The sequence below is a fragment of the Entelurus aequoreus genome, linkage group LG04 (assembly GCF_033978785.1).
Source record: "Entelurus aequoreus isolate RoL-2023_Sb linkage group LG04, RoL_Eaeq_v1.1, whole genome shotgun sequence".
Classification (NCBI taxonomy): Eukaryota; Metazoa; Chordata; class Actinopteri; order Syngnathiformes; family Syngnathidae; genus Entelurus; species Entelurus aequoreus.
Window position 1 is genome coordinate 38,982,653 of NC_084734.1, and position 17,382 is coordinate 39,000,034.

The following is a 17,382-nucleotide window of genomic DNA, read 5'->3' on the forward strand; positions in this document are numbered from 1 at the left end:
CCCTCAGTGAGCTGTGGAGTCCCCCAAGGCAGTATATTAGGGCTTTTACTGTTCCTAATATACATAAACGACTTGTCATCAGCATGCGACTGTGAATTGTTCTTGTTTGCGGATGACTCGGCCCTGCTGGTATCTGACAGGGACAAGTCACAGGTGGAGAAAATCCTCAGTGCTGAGCTCTCTAGAACTTGCACCTGGCTCGCTGACAACAAGCTATCCATACATTTGGGTAAAACAGAATCCATCCTGTTTGGGTCCCACATCAACCTTAAAGGCCTACTGAAACCCACTACTACCGACCACGCAGTCTGATAGTTTATATATCAATGATGAAATCTTAACATTATAACACATGCCAATACGGCCGGGTTAACTTATAAAGTGACATTTTAAATTTGCCGCTAAACTTCCGGTTCGAAACGCCTCTGAGGATGACGTATGCGCGTGACGTAGCCCGGGGAACACGGGTATGCCTTCCACATTGAAGCCAATACGAAAAAGCTCTGTTTTCATTTCATAATTCCACAGTATTCTGGACATCTGTGTTCGTGAATCTGTTGCAATTATGTTCATTGCATTATGGAGAAAGAAGCTGAGCAAGCAAAGAAGAAAGTTGTCGGTGCGAAATGGACGTATTTTTCGAACGTAGTCAGCCACAACAGTACACAGCCGGCGCGTCTTTGTTTACATTCCCGAAAGATGCAGTCAAGATGGAAGAACTCGGATAACAGAGACTCTAACCAGGAGGACTTTTGACTTCGATACACAGACGCCTGTAGAGAACTGGGACAACACAGACTCTTACCAGGATTACTTTGATTTGGATGACAAAGACGCAGACGTGCTACCGTGAGTATGCAGCTTTGGCTTCTAAACATTTGATCGCTTGACCGTATGTGCGCAACTTTTTTTTTGTGTATGTACGTAACTTTTTTAAAAATATATAAGCTTTATGAACCTTGGGTTAGGTGAACGGTCTTTTGGGCTGAGTGATTGTGTGTGTTGATCAGGTGTTTGAATTGTATTGGCGTGTTCTATGGAGCTAGGAGCTAGCATAGGAGCTAGGAGTTAGCATAACAAAGACGTAGGTGTTTTTATGCAGGATTAATTTGTGTCATATTAAATATAAGCCTGGTTGTGTTGTGGCTAATAGAGTAAATATATGTCTTGTGTTTATTTACTGTTTTAGTCATTCCCAGCTGAATACCAGGTATCGTGAGTATGCAGCCTTGGCTGCTAAACATTTGATAGCTTGACCGTATGTGCGCGTCACGTACGTAACTTTTAAAAAATATATAAGCTTTATGAACCTTGGGTTAGGTGAACGGTCTTTTGGGCTGAGTGATTGTGTGTGTTGATCAGGTGTTTGAATTGTATTGGCGTGTTCTATGGAGCTAGGAGCTAGCAGAGGAGCTAGGAGCTAGCATAACAAACACGTAGGTGTTTTTATGCAGGATTAATTTGTGGCATATTAAATATAAGCCTGGTTGTATTGTGGCTAATAGAGTATATATATGTCTTGTGTTTATTTACTGTTGTAGTCATTCCCAGCTGAATATCAGGTACCGTGAGTATGCAGCCTTGGCTGCTAAACATTTGATAGCTTGACCGTATGTGCGCGTCACGTACGTAACTTTTTAAAAATATATAAGCTTTATGAACCTTGGGTTAGGTGAACGGTCTTTTGGGCTGAGTGATTGTGTGTGTTGATCAGGTGTTTGAATTGTATTGGCGCCCTCTATGGAGCTAGGAGCTAGCAGAGGAGCTAGGAGCTAGCATAACAAACACGTAGGTGTTTTTATGCAGGATTAATTTGTGGCATATTAAATATAAGCCTGGTTGTGTTGTGGCTAATAGAGTATATATATGTCTTGTGTTTATTTACTGTTGTAGTCATTCCCAGCTGAATATCAGGTCACCCCCGGCTCTCACAGCATCTTCCCTATCTGAATAGCTTCAACTCCCCACTAGTCCTTCACTTGCACTTTACTCATCCACAAATCTTTCATCCTCGCTCAAATTAATGGGGAAATTGTCGCTTTCTCGGTCCGAATCTCTCTCACTTCATGCGGCCATCATTGTAAACAATAGGGAACTTTGCGTATATGTTCAATTGACTACGTCACGCTACTTCCGGTAGGGGCAAGCCTTTTTTTTATCAGATACCAAAAGTTGCGATCTTTATCGTCGTTGTTCTATACTAAATCCTTTCAGCAAAAATATGGCAATATCGCGAAATGATCTAGTATGACACATAGAATAGATCTGCTATCCCCGTTTAAATAAAAAAAATTCATTTCAGTAGGCCTTTAAGAAAGTCAACGACTTCACTATAAAAGTGGGTGACATTGTTATCACCAGGAAAGATGAGGTCACCTACCTAGGTTCCATTCTAGAGGCTAATCTTTCCTGTGATAAAATGGCAACCAAGGTAATCAAAAAGGTCAACCAACGAACAAGATTTCTCTATAGAATCTCCTCTCTGGTCAACAAAAGCACCTTGAGGATTCTAGCGGGAACTCTCGGTCAACCCTTTTTCGATTACGCATGCACCTCCTGGTACCCTAGCACCTCCAAAAACCTCAAATCTAATCTCCAAACATCCCAGAACAAGCTAGTCGGGTTACTTCTAGACCTCCACCCCAGATCACACCTCACTCCTACCCACTTCTCTAAAGTGGGCTGGCTCAGGGTGGAGGACAGAGTAAAACAACTTGCACTGAGCCTAGTCTATAAAATCCGCTACACCTCCCTGATACCGAAGTACATGTCAAACTACTTCCTTAACGTAAATGACCGCCATAACCACAACACCAGGGGGAGCTTCACTAACCACGTTAAACCCAGATTCCGATCTAACAAAGGTCTTAACTCATTCTCTTTCTATGCCACATCAATGTGGAATGCGCTCCCAACAGGTATAAAATAAAGGGCATCTCTATCCTCCTTCAAAACCACAATAAAAGTTAACCTTCAGGCAGCTACAACCCTAAACTAACACCCTCCCCGGATTGTTAATAATCAAATGTAAACAATCAAATGCAGATACTTTTTCTTATGCCTTCTGATCTCTCTCTCTCTCTCTCTCTCTCTCTGCCTCTCTCTCTCTCTCTCTCTCTCTCTCTCTCTCTCTCTCTCTCTCTCTCTCTCTCTAGCTCTCTCTCTCCCTCTCTCTCTGTGTCCACTACTTGCTGTCCATATCCTACCAAGTCAGACCTACACTGTTTCAATGTCCATTTCTCTGTTCTCAATTGTTGATGACTGATGATAACAACCAAACATGCCCCCCGCCCCTCTCCACACCCCGGATTGTAAATAATTCAATGTGATTATCTTGTGTGATGACTGTATTATGATGATAGTATATATCTGATAGTATATATCTGTATCATGAATCAATTTAAGTGGACCCTGACTTAAACAAGTTGAAAAACTTATTCGAGTGTTACCATTTAGTGGTCAATTGTACGGAATATGTACTTCACTGTGCAACCTACTAATAAAAGTCTCAATCAATCAATCAATCAATCATAAAATGTGCAAATATCATTCATAAAATATAAAATATTTATAATTCACAGTGGAAATAACTTCAGTTTCTTAAATAGCTAATAAAATAAAAATTAGCAAACAAAAAATGTAAACATAATGTTTCTATTTAAACATACCTGAACTTCCAAGCTTGTGGTGCATCAGTTCTGGAAAGTGGTGTGGACTCAAGCTGCCTTGATGAGGTGGATGCAGACGCGGCCATGGTTTCTTTATCTTAGTCCTCGTCAGAAACATGAGGTAAAGTTGATGGCACTGTTAGAAATATAATGATTTTAGCAAGCACATTCTGCATGCATAGAGCTCAACAGTTGATTACTTTTTACAAAAGCATAAGTAGGTCATACATTTGAAAATATGTAATGTCTTGAAGTGACTTTATGGACAGTGAGTGTGAATATGTAAAACAAAAGATGAAATATGTTTCTATGTATGTACAGTAGGGGTGTGGGAAAAAATAAATTCGAATTCAAATCGCGATTCTCACGTTGTGCGATTCAGAATCGATTCTTATTTTTTTTAAATCGATTTTTTATTTTTTTAAATTAATCAATCCAACAAAACAATACACAGCAATACCATAACAATGCAATCCAATTCCAAAACCAAACCCGACCCAGCAACACTCAGAACTGCAATAAACAGAGCAAATGAGAGGAGACACAAACACGACACAGAACAAACCAAAAGTAGTGAAACAAAAATGAATATTATCAACAACAGTATCAATATTAGTTACAATTTCAACATAGCAGTGATTAAAAATCCCTCATTGACATTGTCATTGGACATTTATAAAAATTAAAAAAAAAGAACAATAGTGTCACAGTGGCTTACACTTGCATCGCATCTCATAAGCTTGACAACACAATGTGTCCAATATTTTCACAAAGATAAAATAAGTCATATTTTTGGTTCATTTAATAGTTAAAACAAATTTACATTATTGCAATCAGTTGATAAAACATTGTCCTTTACAATTATAAAAGCTTTTTACAAAAATCTACTACTCTGCTTGCATGTCAGCAGACTGAGGTAGATCCTGCTGAAATCCTATGTATTGAATAAATAGAGAATCGTTTTGAATCGGGAAAGTATCGTTTTTGAATCGAGAATCGCATTGAATCGAAAAAAATCGATTTTGAATCGAATCGTGACCCCAAGAATTGATATTGAATTGAATCGTGGGACACGCTAAGATTTGCAGCCCTAATGTACACTATGTATGTACATTATGTAAATATATAACATTTACTGTCTAATGTTAAAAAAATGGCATTCTAACAGTCAGATAAGAGAATTACACTGTACCTTCATCATCACTGGTGTCAGAGACAATCTATTTGAGGAGGGGGCATATGAATTTGAGCAAAACACCTTGCTAGTTTATTCATTTATTTTTAGTGACTTTAAAGTAAATCATAGCTTATTCTTACATTGTGTACACTGACTATGGAGCTAACAAAGCACATTTAAAAGCATGAAGCACATCTGTTTTGGCATGCATGCTGGATATTTAGATGAGCACTAAGCTAGGTTGGTGTGCATGCAGTAGTTTCAAAGTGGCCATACAGCCATAAAGTAGAAGTCTTACCAGTCTTTTGCTGTTTCTTCTCTCTCTTGTTCTTGTTCCTCTTCTACTTCTGGTTTCGTGAAGGGTACGATTGTTTTCATTTTTTAACCGTATTTCGACGTGCAGACAGCAAAAGTTCAGATTAATTCCCGACGAGTGGATGGGCACAATGTGTCAGTTGCAGGGAAGGGGCCCTCTTGAGGGGGATTCCGACAGTGTCATTGACACTGTGCTATAGTGTCCATCCATCCATCCATTTTCTACCGCTTGTCCCTTTCATTGTCATTAATTAGTTCCTCATTGTCAGTGTTGTTGTGCAAACGAGACTTTTGGCTGCTGGAAGGGGCGCCTCAAGGAGGATTCTGACACTGTCTTTGACATTATTCTGATATTGTCATTGTATTTCCGATGATCGAATCACAAAGTTGTTGTTGCGGTTAAATTTGAATATATGACTCGTCGCTGTCAGGTAAGGGGGCCCCTTTTTAGCTGGAGGCCCTAGTTCTGCCTGCAACAATCAGGCAGCCATATTTGATAATTTCTTTAAATTCTGCACAAAAATAATATGATTTGGGATGAAGATGCTACCAAAACACATACTACACAATATAAAATTGCCTCCGGTCTTCTTGTATTTCATTTATTTAATTGGGGCAGTGCACATTAAAGGCCTACTGAAACCCACCGACCGCGCAGTCTGATAGTTTATATATCAATGATGAACATTGCAACACATGCCAATACGGCCGGGTTAACTTATTAAGTGCAATTTTAAATTTCCCGCTAAACTTCCGGTTGAAAAACTCCTTTGGATATGACGTATGCGCGTGACGTGTCACCATACAAAACTGCTCTGTTTTCATCGAACAATTCCACAGTATTCTGGACATCTGTGTTGGTGAATCTTTTGCAATTTGTTTAATGAACAATGGAGATTGCAAAGAAGAAAGTTGTAAGTGGGATCGGTGTATTAGCGGCTGGCTGTAGCAACACAACAAGGAGTACTTACTTGGATAGCAGACGCCTAGCCGATGCTAGCCGCCAACCGCACGGATGATCGGGTGAAGTCCTTCGTCGCGCCGTCGATCGCTGGAACGCAGGTGAGCACGGGTGTTGATGAGCAGATGAGGGCTGGCTGGCGTAGGTGGAGCGCTAATGTTTTTATCATAGCTCTGTGAGGTCCGGTTGCTAAGTTGCTAAGTTAGCTTCAGCGTCGTTAGCAAAAGCATTGTTAAGCTTTGCCAGGCTGAGAATTATTAACCGTGTAGTTACATGTCCATTGTTTAATAGTATTGTTGATCTTCTGTCTATCCTTCCAGTCAGGGATTTATTTATTTTGTTACTATTTGCATTTGAACCAGATGCTATCACGTTAGCTCAGTAGCTAAAGAGCTTCGCTGATGTATTGTCGTGGAGATAAAAGTCACTGTGAATGTCCATTTCGTGTTCTCGACTCTCATTTTCAAGAGGATATAGTATCCGAGGTGGTTTAAAATACAAATCCGTGATCCACAATAGAAAAAGGAGAGTGTGTGGAATCCAATGAGACCTTGTACCTAAGTTACGGTCAGAGCGAAAAAAGATACACCCTGCACTGCCTCTCTAGTTCTTCACTTTAAGGTACCTCATCCAGGAATCTTTCATCCTCGCTCAAATTAATGGGGTAATCGTCGCTTTCTCGGTCCGAATCTCTCTCGCTCCATTGTAAACAACGGGGAACTTTATCGTCGTTGTTCTATACTAAATCCTTTCAGCAAAAATATGGCAATATCGCGAAATGATCAAGTATGACACATAGAATGGATCTGCTATCCTCGTTTAAATAAAAAACATTCATTTCAGTAGGCCTTTAATCAACACTTGAATAAACAGTCCTAATGCGCCGCATTTAGCATTAATGCTCATTTTTAGCCGCAGTCCCAAGGCAGGTTTCTAAAATAACACTGTGAGACACATAAGACTTTAAAACCACAATGACAGAAATAAGAACCAAATAAATAAGACATCAAAAACAGACAAGACAAGCAGTTGCAATACACAATTACAAGACAATTAGACCAGGACAGAGATTTCACTCACAGCTTCAAATATGCTGGCCAGAAGCCCACTGGAACGGGCTGGAGTCTGGAAACAGTGTTTAATGGTTTAATGGGTGCATGTCTGAATTATTTTTAGCCAGTGCTTAAGTTTTTTTTGAAAAGTAGATAGTTATCACAGTCTCTAATGTGTGTGGGCAACTTATTCCAGGATTGCGTTCCTCTTACAGAGGTGACCAATTGACCGAATTTTGTTCTACGTCTTGGTGTATTGCAATCACCCCTGGACAAGGCCCTAGTTCTCCGTCCTTCACCGTTTCTCCTCTGAATGAATTCATCTAATGGTAGGGGTGCAAGCGCATTTAAAACTTAAAACTAGATGAGACAAGCGTCCATAACGATCTGGTAGCTATCCAGATCAAGAATGTTAAGTTTTTTTTGGAATAATACAATTGTGGAAGTGCATTGGTTTCCTGTCAAGGATTTTAACTGCCCTTTTGAAGAGAGACTTGATGGGTTGTAGTACAGTTTCTGTTGTGTGTGTCCAAAATGTGAATTAATAATTTATATGTGAGAATATCATGGCGTGCATATAGACTTTAGCCGTCTTGGAAGTGTGGAATGGTCTTATATGATTGAAATTTGACAGATTGTATTTAACGATATTTGTGATTTTTCTTTTCTCTTTTTTTTTTCTATAGATGACATCAGCAGGCTGATGCAGGCCCGCCAACATTTTGGAGATAAAAGTGGGCATTCCAAAATGTGCTGAAACTGATTAGAAAATCAATCAATGAAAATATATTTATATTGCCCTTAATCACAAGTGTTTCAAAGAGCTTTACAAACTCCCAACATCTCCTGATCTAAATTCACAACTAGGCAAGAAAAACGAAAAAAATCAAAACACCCCAGCTGGGGAAAAAGAAGGAACCTTGAAAAGGGTAGGTAACCCCGTTTCAAAGTGATCGGCTGCAATTGACGTCGAGTGGGTACAATTATTAAATGTTTTAATTAATAGATATAGTTGGAGTCCAGTCCATCGGGAAGCTAACAGATCATCATAAGGGGATCTTCTTCCGGGCGCAGCCAGGTCAGCTACACGGACACTTCCACAGTTGTGCATGGAAGAGTAATCCACCCCGGGTCACAAGTCGAAAACAAACCTGAAATCACTACGGTGTCGATTTTGGGGGGAATTTTACCGATAGACATCATTTTTAGGTCCAGAACTATGCAATAAGTGCCAATATTGTCAGCATGAGACGGGCCCTTTAGAGCTAAACCTAACCCCAGCCCAAATCCAAACCCTAAAACTAAACATAACCTCATCTTTAACTCAAACCCTAAACTAACCCTACTCTTAACCTGTGTTAATATAATTATATTAGAAAGTGATACATACCTGAGATCGGTAGGTTGGAGTTCAAATCCCAGCCGAGTCATACCAAAGACTAAAAAAATGGGACCCGTTTCCTCCCTGCTTGGCACTCAGCATCAAGGGTTGGAGTTGGGGGTTAAATCACCAAAGAGGACACATTTCACCACATCTAGTGTGTGTGTGACAATCATTGGTACTTTAATCTTTCATCTTAATCTTAAATATCAGCTAAGGTGTTCTTTAGTAAGCAATAAAAGAAGACAAATATGTTTTGCCTCAAGCTGCTGCTGTTTGCATGTTATCATCATACGATCATTTATGATCTTGTTTCAGCACAATGCATCTCCATATACGCACACACCAGTAAACAGTAGTACACACCAGTACACGCTAATACACAGTGTCCAGCTGTCTCCGTCTTGGTCCATTACTGTAAGAGAATACCCGGGCCGGCGCTGTGACCCGCTCCATCAATCTCGCTGGCTTTGACACAAACTATGTCCACCTGTTCTCCCACAGTCGTCACGCGGACGCTCAGAGGCTCAGTTCACGTACGACGCTCGTTGTTTGGTCTTCAAAGTTATGTTTTTCCAGTTCTGTACGACACCGCGGCCTACAGTACTTCTCACTTGCGGCGTACAATTTATCTGGGTCTTGTACGGCTTGTTTGAAGCTTCCATCACAGTCTTTGCCGCAGCTCGGCAGTGTTTTAACACACCAGCTATCAAGTTACTTTGCATTGTCACGGCCAAGAGATGACACACAAACACGGACGTTGACGGACTTTGACGGACGCCACCTGACGAGCTGAAGGGAGACTTGGCTTGCAAAATGATTCAGTGTGTCGCTCACAAATGTCGTTTATCTACTGTAACTACCAACATAATAAAACGTTATCTACTTTAATCATATGTACGATGTGACCGGGAGCACAGATTGGAGCTTGCTGTTTAACGTACCGTCGCCCTCTAGTGGCTGGAGTGCATACAACCACAGCAAAGGAGGAAATCAGATGAAATGGGGACATGAAAAATCAGACTGTTTGATGAAAAGTCATGCATCCCTCTTACAATTATACTAATATTAACTGACTTGCTGAGAGATGAGGGTGACACGTACAGAGGTACCTTGGTTTTTGTACGCCCCACAAAGACTTGTGCCAAAATGTTGCCCAGTCTTGGTTAATGTACGGCCAAACACTGCATGTAACAAAACAGTCCGTTTGCCAAGCTATCATCCCACAGAATAGAGTGCAGAAGCAAATCATTCCATGTGTTGGCGACCCTGTCTCTGTGCTTTTTTTTAACTGAGTACGACTGCAAAATAATCTACAATGGAGGTCAAAGAAAGTTGCGAGTGCCAGCACCTTGATAAAGAAGGTGAGAAACTATTGAATTTAAGAAAAAGTAGCAAAGTACAAAGGCGGTGTCAGTGTGACTCTATTCATTGGCATCTTTGCCAAGAAGCATCTTCAATAAAGGTAACAGTGAAGATTAATGTTCCATTTATCCATTTTATTTAGAGATGGGTAACTTTTATATTTGTATTGGTACAGTACAAATTCTTAAGTAGTCAACGGTACCAATTTTCGGTATTTTGTGTGTGAATGTTGTCTATCTGTGTTGGCCCTGTGATGAAGTGGCGACTTGTCCAAGGTGTACACCGCCTTCCGCCCGAATGCAGCTAAGATAGGCTCCAGCACCCCCCGCGACCCCAAAAGTACAAGCGGTAGAAAATGGATGGATGGATGTGTGTGTTCATACGTGTTAATACATGTTAATTGTTAAAAAAATCTAAATTTGTATGATTTAACATGCTGTCCATTTGTTACCTTTTTTTTTTTTTTTACACTTCTGTGTCTAATTTGCAATACTGTACTGTTTTATTAAGTAAACTTTACACACAGTTGCAATTCCATGACATTAGATGGTAGTAGTGTATAGACCACGGTGTGTTGCCTTGGCCAGCAAGTAGCCTTTGCCTTTAAGTTAAATGTGCCGGTCTTTTCTTTTGTTCAGCCCTACAAAGTGTTTAAAGGGGAAGTGTTGTATTTATCACACACCAGCTTTTTGATTTTAACGGGCATCCTAGTTGCAGTTTTCATTACCAAATTCGGAGGTGTTGAAATCGCCATGTAAAAACGCTAATGCTAATTTGATTTGACATACTACCAATGTAAAATAGCATCGAGCTAGGGCACTTTAAATAGTGGAGCCTTATTGTAATGTTAAGAGCCTTCTTCTTGCCTTGTTGACATGGAAAATGTAACATTACATTAAGGCAGTCCAGCTAAGTCCGCTCAAAGGTATTGATATATGGCACCGTTTGATTTAATGTGAATCGGTACCCGGTTGCACTGAGAGATTTCTGTCAGCACCCATAAAAGTAACAAATTCAGTACCCATTACCGATTTTACTTTGTCATTTAGATCAATTTTTTATTGTTTTCTGCATGTAAAACTGTAATTAGCCTCGATACAATTTGTTTTGTATTAAATGTTTTGTGTATTGAACAAATCATTGAATTTACATTATTCTTATGGGAAATATTGCTTCAGCTTTTGTATTTGGTTTGCAATCCCTAACCAAAACTGAAGTACCAATGTACATCAATGTCTATACTAAAACAAACACATACACTTTGGTAAATAGCCAAAACATTGCACTACCATTTTCGACAAGAGCTTATTTTATTCCTAAGTATGTTTCTCTTTGTGCTCATTCCTTGCAGCTTGAAGGATTTTTTTAAAGATTTGAAGTATTGACCCTGTAATCTCTCGCCTTCAGGCTACAGCTGCTTTGAAAAAGTCCTCAACAAAAGAGAGACCTAAATAATTATCTTTCTCTGCCTTTCTTTTCGTCTACTCTACCTGCTCGTTGATCATCTGTCCAACCAGATTTGTTCGTCTTCACACCTCACCAATCACTCCTTCTTCTCCTCCCCCACCCACTGCATTAGGAACACACACAAACAGCCCGAGGCATGGCGGTACCTGTTAACACTCGTAGGAGTCGGGCAGGAAATTGGCTGAGGGTTATGGAGGGTGGGTCAATGTGGGACTCCTCTCAGGTTACCTATCCAGGTAAGTCTGTCTTTTGTTTACTGCTGCTAGGTTGGAGGTCCACACACGTTACAGTGTTTCCCATACAATTATCTATTTTTGGCAGTGTGGACTACAGGGCCTTCAGTTCGGGACAGATGCATACCGTACTAAAAAGAGAAAGAGAGGAAGTGTTTGTTGCATCATGCCTTTACTCTGTAGCAAAATACAAACGGTCACGAAAGGCAAAGTATTTTCAAATCCAAGCATGCAGAGCACCTCCACAAGCATGCAGCCCAGCCTCTGACGAGCTGGAGTCTTGACGAGCGATAATGTTAAGACGTTTGGTAACCTTTCACCCTCCTGGTGAAACACGTACTGTAAAGCAAGGTTGTTTAAAGTGCGGCTGAGGGCATTCTGCGAAACACGGCTAAATTATTTTATGAGCCAGTGGCACATTGTTTCAATCAATGCAATCGATGTTTATTTATATAGCCCTAAATCACAAGTGTCTCAAAGGGCTGCACAAGCCACAACGACATCCTCAGTACAGAGCCCACATACGGGCAAGGAAAAACTCACCCCAGTGGGACGTCGATGTGAATGACTATGAGAAACCTTGGAGAGGACCGCATATGTGGGTAACCCCCCCCCCCCCCCCCCCCCCCCTCTAGGGGAGACCGAAAGCAATGGATGTCGAGTGGGTCTGACATAATATTGTGAAAGTCCAGTCCACAGTGGATCCAACACATCAGCGAGAATCCAGTCCATAGTGGGGCCAGCAGGAAACCGTCCCGAGCGGAGACGGGTCAGCAGCACATAGATGTCCCCAACCGATGCATAGGTTAGCGGTCCACCCCGGGTCCCGACTCTGGACAGCCAGCACTTCATCCATGGCCACCGGACCTGTCCAACTCCCCCTCCCCAAGGGAGAGGGGAGCAGAGGAGAGAAGAAAAGAAACGGCAGATCAACTGGTCTAAAAAGGGGGTCTATTTAAAGGCTAGAGTATACAAATGAGTTTTAAGATGGGATTTAAATAAGAAGAGGGGAAAAAAACGCAAAAATGGAGCACAAAAGCATAACGTAACTATGTATGTGCGTGTATGACGCCGTAAATTTTTTTACATAAATACATGCACATGCGTCACGGCCAATTATGCTAATTAAACAATGAATGAATTGAATAAATGCATTAATTGGAACATTTACAGTACATAATTAATGGACATTTTGAAGTACAATTTAATACCAGGTGAGGGACACAGCATAATCTCATTAACCACATTCTCCTAAATCAAAGGAGGATGCACCCCCCAGCCTCCCTTTTAAAGTTAAAGTACCAATGATTGTCACACACACACTAGGTGTGGTGAAATTTGTCCTCTGCATTTGACCCATCCCCTTGGGGAGCAGTGGGCAGCAGCGGCGCCGCGCCCGGGAATCATTTTGGTGATTTAACCCCCAATTCCAACCCTTGATGCTGAGTGCCAAGCAAGGAGGTAATGGGTCCCATTTTTATAGTCATTGGTATGACTCGGCTGGGATTTGAACTCCAACCTTTCCATTGGATAAAGGTCGTTTTATTAAATCGTAAACTAAAACAAAAAAAAAGATCATTAATATTATTGGCTACTGATACAGTGTTAATAATGTACTATCACAGTCATTGAGAATTTCAATTTCAGAAAAGCATTCTTAATTGAATATGTTCTCTGGGACATGTACAGTGCATCCGGAAAGCATTCACAGCGCTTCACTTTTTCCACATTTTGTTATGTTACAGCCTTATGCCAAAATGTTCATTCATTTTTGTCCTCAAAATTCTACACACAATACCCCATCATGACAATGTAAAATGTTGTATTTTTAGTAAATTAATTACTTTAAATTAATCGCATGTACATAAGTATATACAGCATTTGCTCAATACTTTGTTGATGCACCTTTGTCAGCAATTACAGCCTCAAGTCTTTTTGAATACGATGCCACAAGCTTGGCACACCTATCTTTGGGCAGTTTCGTCCATTCCTCTGTGCTCATTCTTCTTTGCAGCACCTCTCAAGCTCCATCAGGTTGGATGGGAAGCGTTGGTTTTCATCCAGGATGTCTCTGTACATTGTTGCATTCATCTTTCCCTCCATACGGACTAGTCTCCCAGGTACTGTCGGTGAAAAGCATCCCCACAGCATGATGCTGCTACCACCATGCTTCACTGTAGGGATGGTATTGGCCTGGTGATGAGCGGTACCTGGTTTCCTTTAAACATAATGCCTGGAATTCACGCCAAAGAGTTTAGTCTTTGTCTCATCTGACCAGAGAATTTTGATTCTCAAGGTTTTTGAGTCTTTCAGGTGCATTTAGGCAAACTTTTACTAAGAAATGGCGTCCGTCTGGCCACTCTACCATACAGGCCTGAGTGGTAGATTTCTGCAGAGATGGTTGTCCTTCTGGAAGGTTCTTCTCTCTCTCCACATGTGCTGTAGCTCTGACAGAGTGACCATCAGGTTCTTGGTCACCTCCCTGACTAGACTAAGATGAATGCGGCAATGTACAGAGACATCCTGGGTGAAAACCAAAACTTCCCATCCAACCTGATGGAGCTTGAGAGGTGCTACAAAGAAGAATAGGCAAAGAGGAATGAGTGAAACTGCCCAAAGATAGGTGTGGCAAGCTTGTGGCATTGTATTCAAAAAGACTTGAGGTTGTAATTGCTGTCAAAGGTGCATCAACAAAGTATTGAGCAAATGCTGTATATACTTATGTACATGCGATTAATTTAAAGTAATTAATTTACTGTAAATACTTATGTACATTATTTTTCATTTTTAACAAACTTGCAAAAAAATGTGTTTAATACTTTCACATTGTCATTGTGGAGTATTGTTTTTAGAATTTTGAGGACATAAATGAATTTAATCCATTTTGGAATAAGACTATCATAACAAAATGTGGAAAAAGTCAAGCGCTGTGAATATTTTTCAGATGCACTGTATACCCTATATCAGTGGTCCCCAACCACCGGGCCGTGGCCCGGTACCGGTCCGTGGCCCGGTACCGGTCCATGGATCGATTGGTACCGGGCCGCACAAGAAATTTAAAAATAAAAATAAAAATAATAAAAAACTTTTTTTTTTAATTAAATCAACATAAAAAACACAAGATACACTTACAATTAGTGCACCAACCCATAAAACCTCCCTCCCCCATTTACACTCATTCGCACAAAAGGGTTGTTTCTTTCTGTTATTAATATTTCTGGTTCCTACATTATATATCAATATAGATCAATACAGTCTGCAGGGATACAGTCCGTAAGCACACATGATTGTATTGTTTTATGACAACCCCCCCGCCCCCCACACAGACACACCCCCAGTCCGTGGGACAAATTTTCAAGCATTGACAGGTCCGCAGTTACAAAAAGGTTGGGGACCACTGCCCTGTATCATAGTATTTGTAAAAGGTGATATATTCAAATGAGTAACTGTGTGGGAAGGGCAGATTTATTTTGGGGTGTGGATATTGTATATTTTGTAAATCAATACAAAGACTTCTGAAAGAAAAAACATGTCTGTATATAGTTGTAATTCCATACTGTCGTGTTTGTATGTGCTTTTTACTTGGATTTTGATATACTCCGCAACTGATACGAGTTTTATACTGCAACGCATTGCAATCCTGAGACTTTGCCGGTTAATTTAACTTTTTACATGATAAAGATACAAGGCAATAGTTTTTTAATTTAATGCAACTGTTGTTTTTTCTGAGCGTGTAAACGTACCCAGAGTCCTCTCTCTCCACGGCCAGTAATGTGGGGAATGTGTCATTGTGGAGCAGAAAGAGCTTCTTTTCCATTGTTGAAGGTCTGTCATGCTCTGCCTGCCATGTAAACATCAGAGACAAGAAACTTGAGCACGTGGATCACCTCAGATCTGCTTTCATGGCGGAGATCATAGAGGAAAGGATGGACGCAGAAGCGGTTACCTCCAAGATGCACTTGAGGGCTGAACATTTTTTGGGAAAAAAATCATCATTAACACAATTATAAACATGGATGAATTATCTTTGTAAAGACTGCATGCACGTACGCATACACACGATCAGATTCCGATTGCTTTATGTCAGGGGTGTCCAAACTTTTTCCACTGAGGGCCGCACACGGAAAAATTAAAGCACGCGGGGGCCATTTTGATATTTTTCATTTTCAAACCATAACAAAATACTGTATATGGATTTTTAAAAATTGTTTTTACCTTTAGGGCTCCCGGGGATCATAAAGGGTCATGTTACCTGAATATTACATTTGAACTATTATCTTGTTTGTTTTATGCTCTTTTGTCAAAGAAAACGATGTTTTTGTATGGCAACATACAAAAACATATGCAATATATATGCAATATTTTCCACATAAAACATTTTAATGTGAAATATTTGAAATAATTGGAGCCTTGAATAGGTTAATAAGTCATTATAACATTGTTATTTTTATTTTTTTTTGAGCAATGGCAAAAAAACAAATAAATATAGACAAAAGAAAAAAAAACAGCCTGCATGGTAGCTTTGTGTCAACATTGCACCTTTTTCTAGTGAGATTTCACCTCATTCCACTTTTTTTTTTATGTTTTATTTTTATTTTTGTAATAGCATTTCCAGAATGTGTGGCGGGCCAGTAAACAATTAGCTGTGGGCCGCAAATGGCCCCCGGGCCACACTTTGGACACCCCTGCTTTATGTAGTCTTCAATAGAGTCGTGTGGTAACTTTACACAGACACACAAGTGGACAGACACAACTTTTATCAATTTATTACAGAAATGTACAATGTCTGATATTGTACATTGACTGATTTTGAAGGTCAGAAGTCACAGCTGTTAATGTACAGTAGGGTAAGGTGGCTGAAAGGGACAAACACGCTGTAATGTCCAAATGCTGCACACACACACACAAAACATTCAAGTGCTGCAATAAAATATACCCTGCGAGATCACAAATAAATGCAGCAATATACCAAACACACACGCAAAGCCCAAAAACAACTGCACAAGAGAAATGCTGCAAGTTTACACAACAAAATGGAAGTTAGCCAAGCTACCAGGGGAGGCAGAGCAGAGACGTGAGAAGGATGTCCTGAAGAAAGTTGGGTGTCTTTTAAACAAATACACTATTTTACAGATACCGATTCACAAGGCTAATATTCTCGTAGTGTAGTTTTGGCTCCTTTGGCAGCCTGGCAAACTTCTCCTTTGTTCTGTGAACTTGCAACATTTCCCTCAATCATTTGCTTTTAGGTTTCAAATCAGTGGTGTCTAAAATGGAGCTCGGGGGCCATTTGTGGCACGCAACTTAAGTGTTATTGGCCTATGACATATTGTCGAAGTAAAAGCAAAACAAAAAACTAAAAAAAAAAAACCAAACACAAAAAGACAACGTAGTGAGAAAAAGCAAACAGTTTGATACTTACTAATCATAATACCCTTTGTAACCTAAAACACAAACCAGACAAAAAAGTTGTGTCTTTAAAATTATGTTTGTTTTTAGTATTTTTTACACAACATATATGTCAAAATGGCTCCCGCATGCTTTGGCTTTCCAGTATGTGGCCCTTGGTGGAAAAGGTTTGGACACCGCTTCTTTTAGATCTTGCAGCATTTATGTGATGACAGCGTTTTAATTTGCAACAATTTGTTGTGGCTCATGTTTTATGGCCACACAAACACACGCCAAGTGCATTTCTAAGCTGCAAGGAGCTTCAATTAATTAACTAATTCGTTAATTTGTCTTTGCTTTATTGTGTGGCAGCAA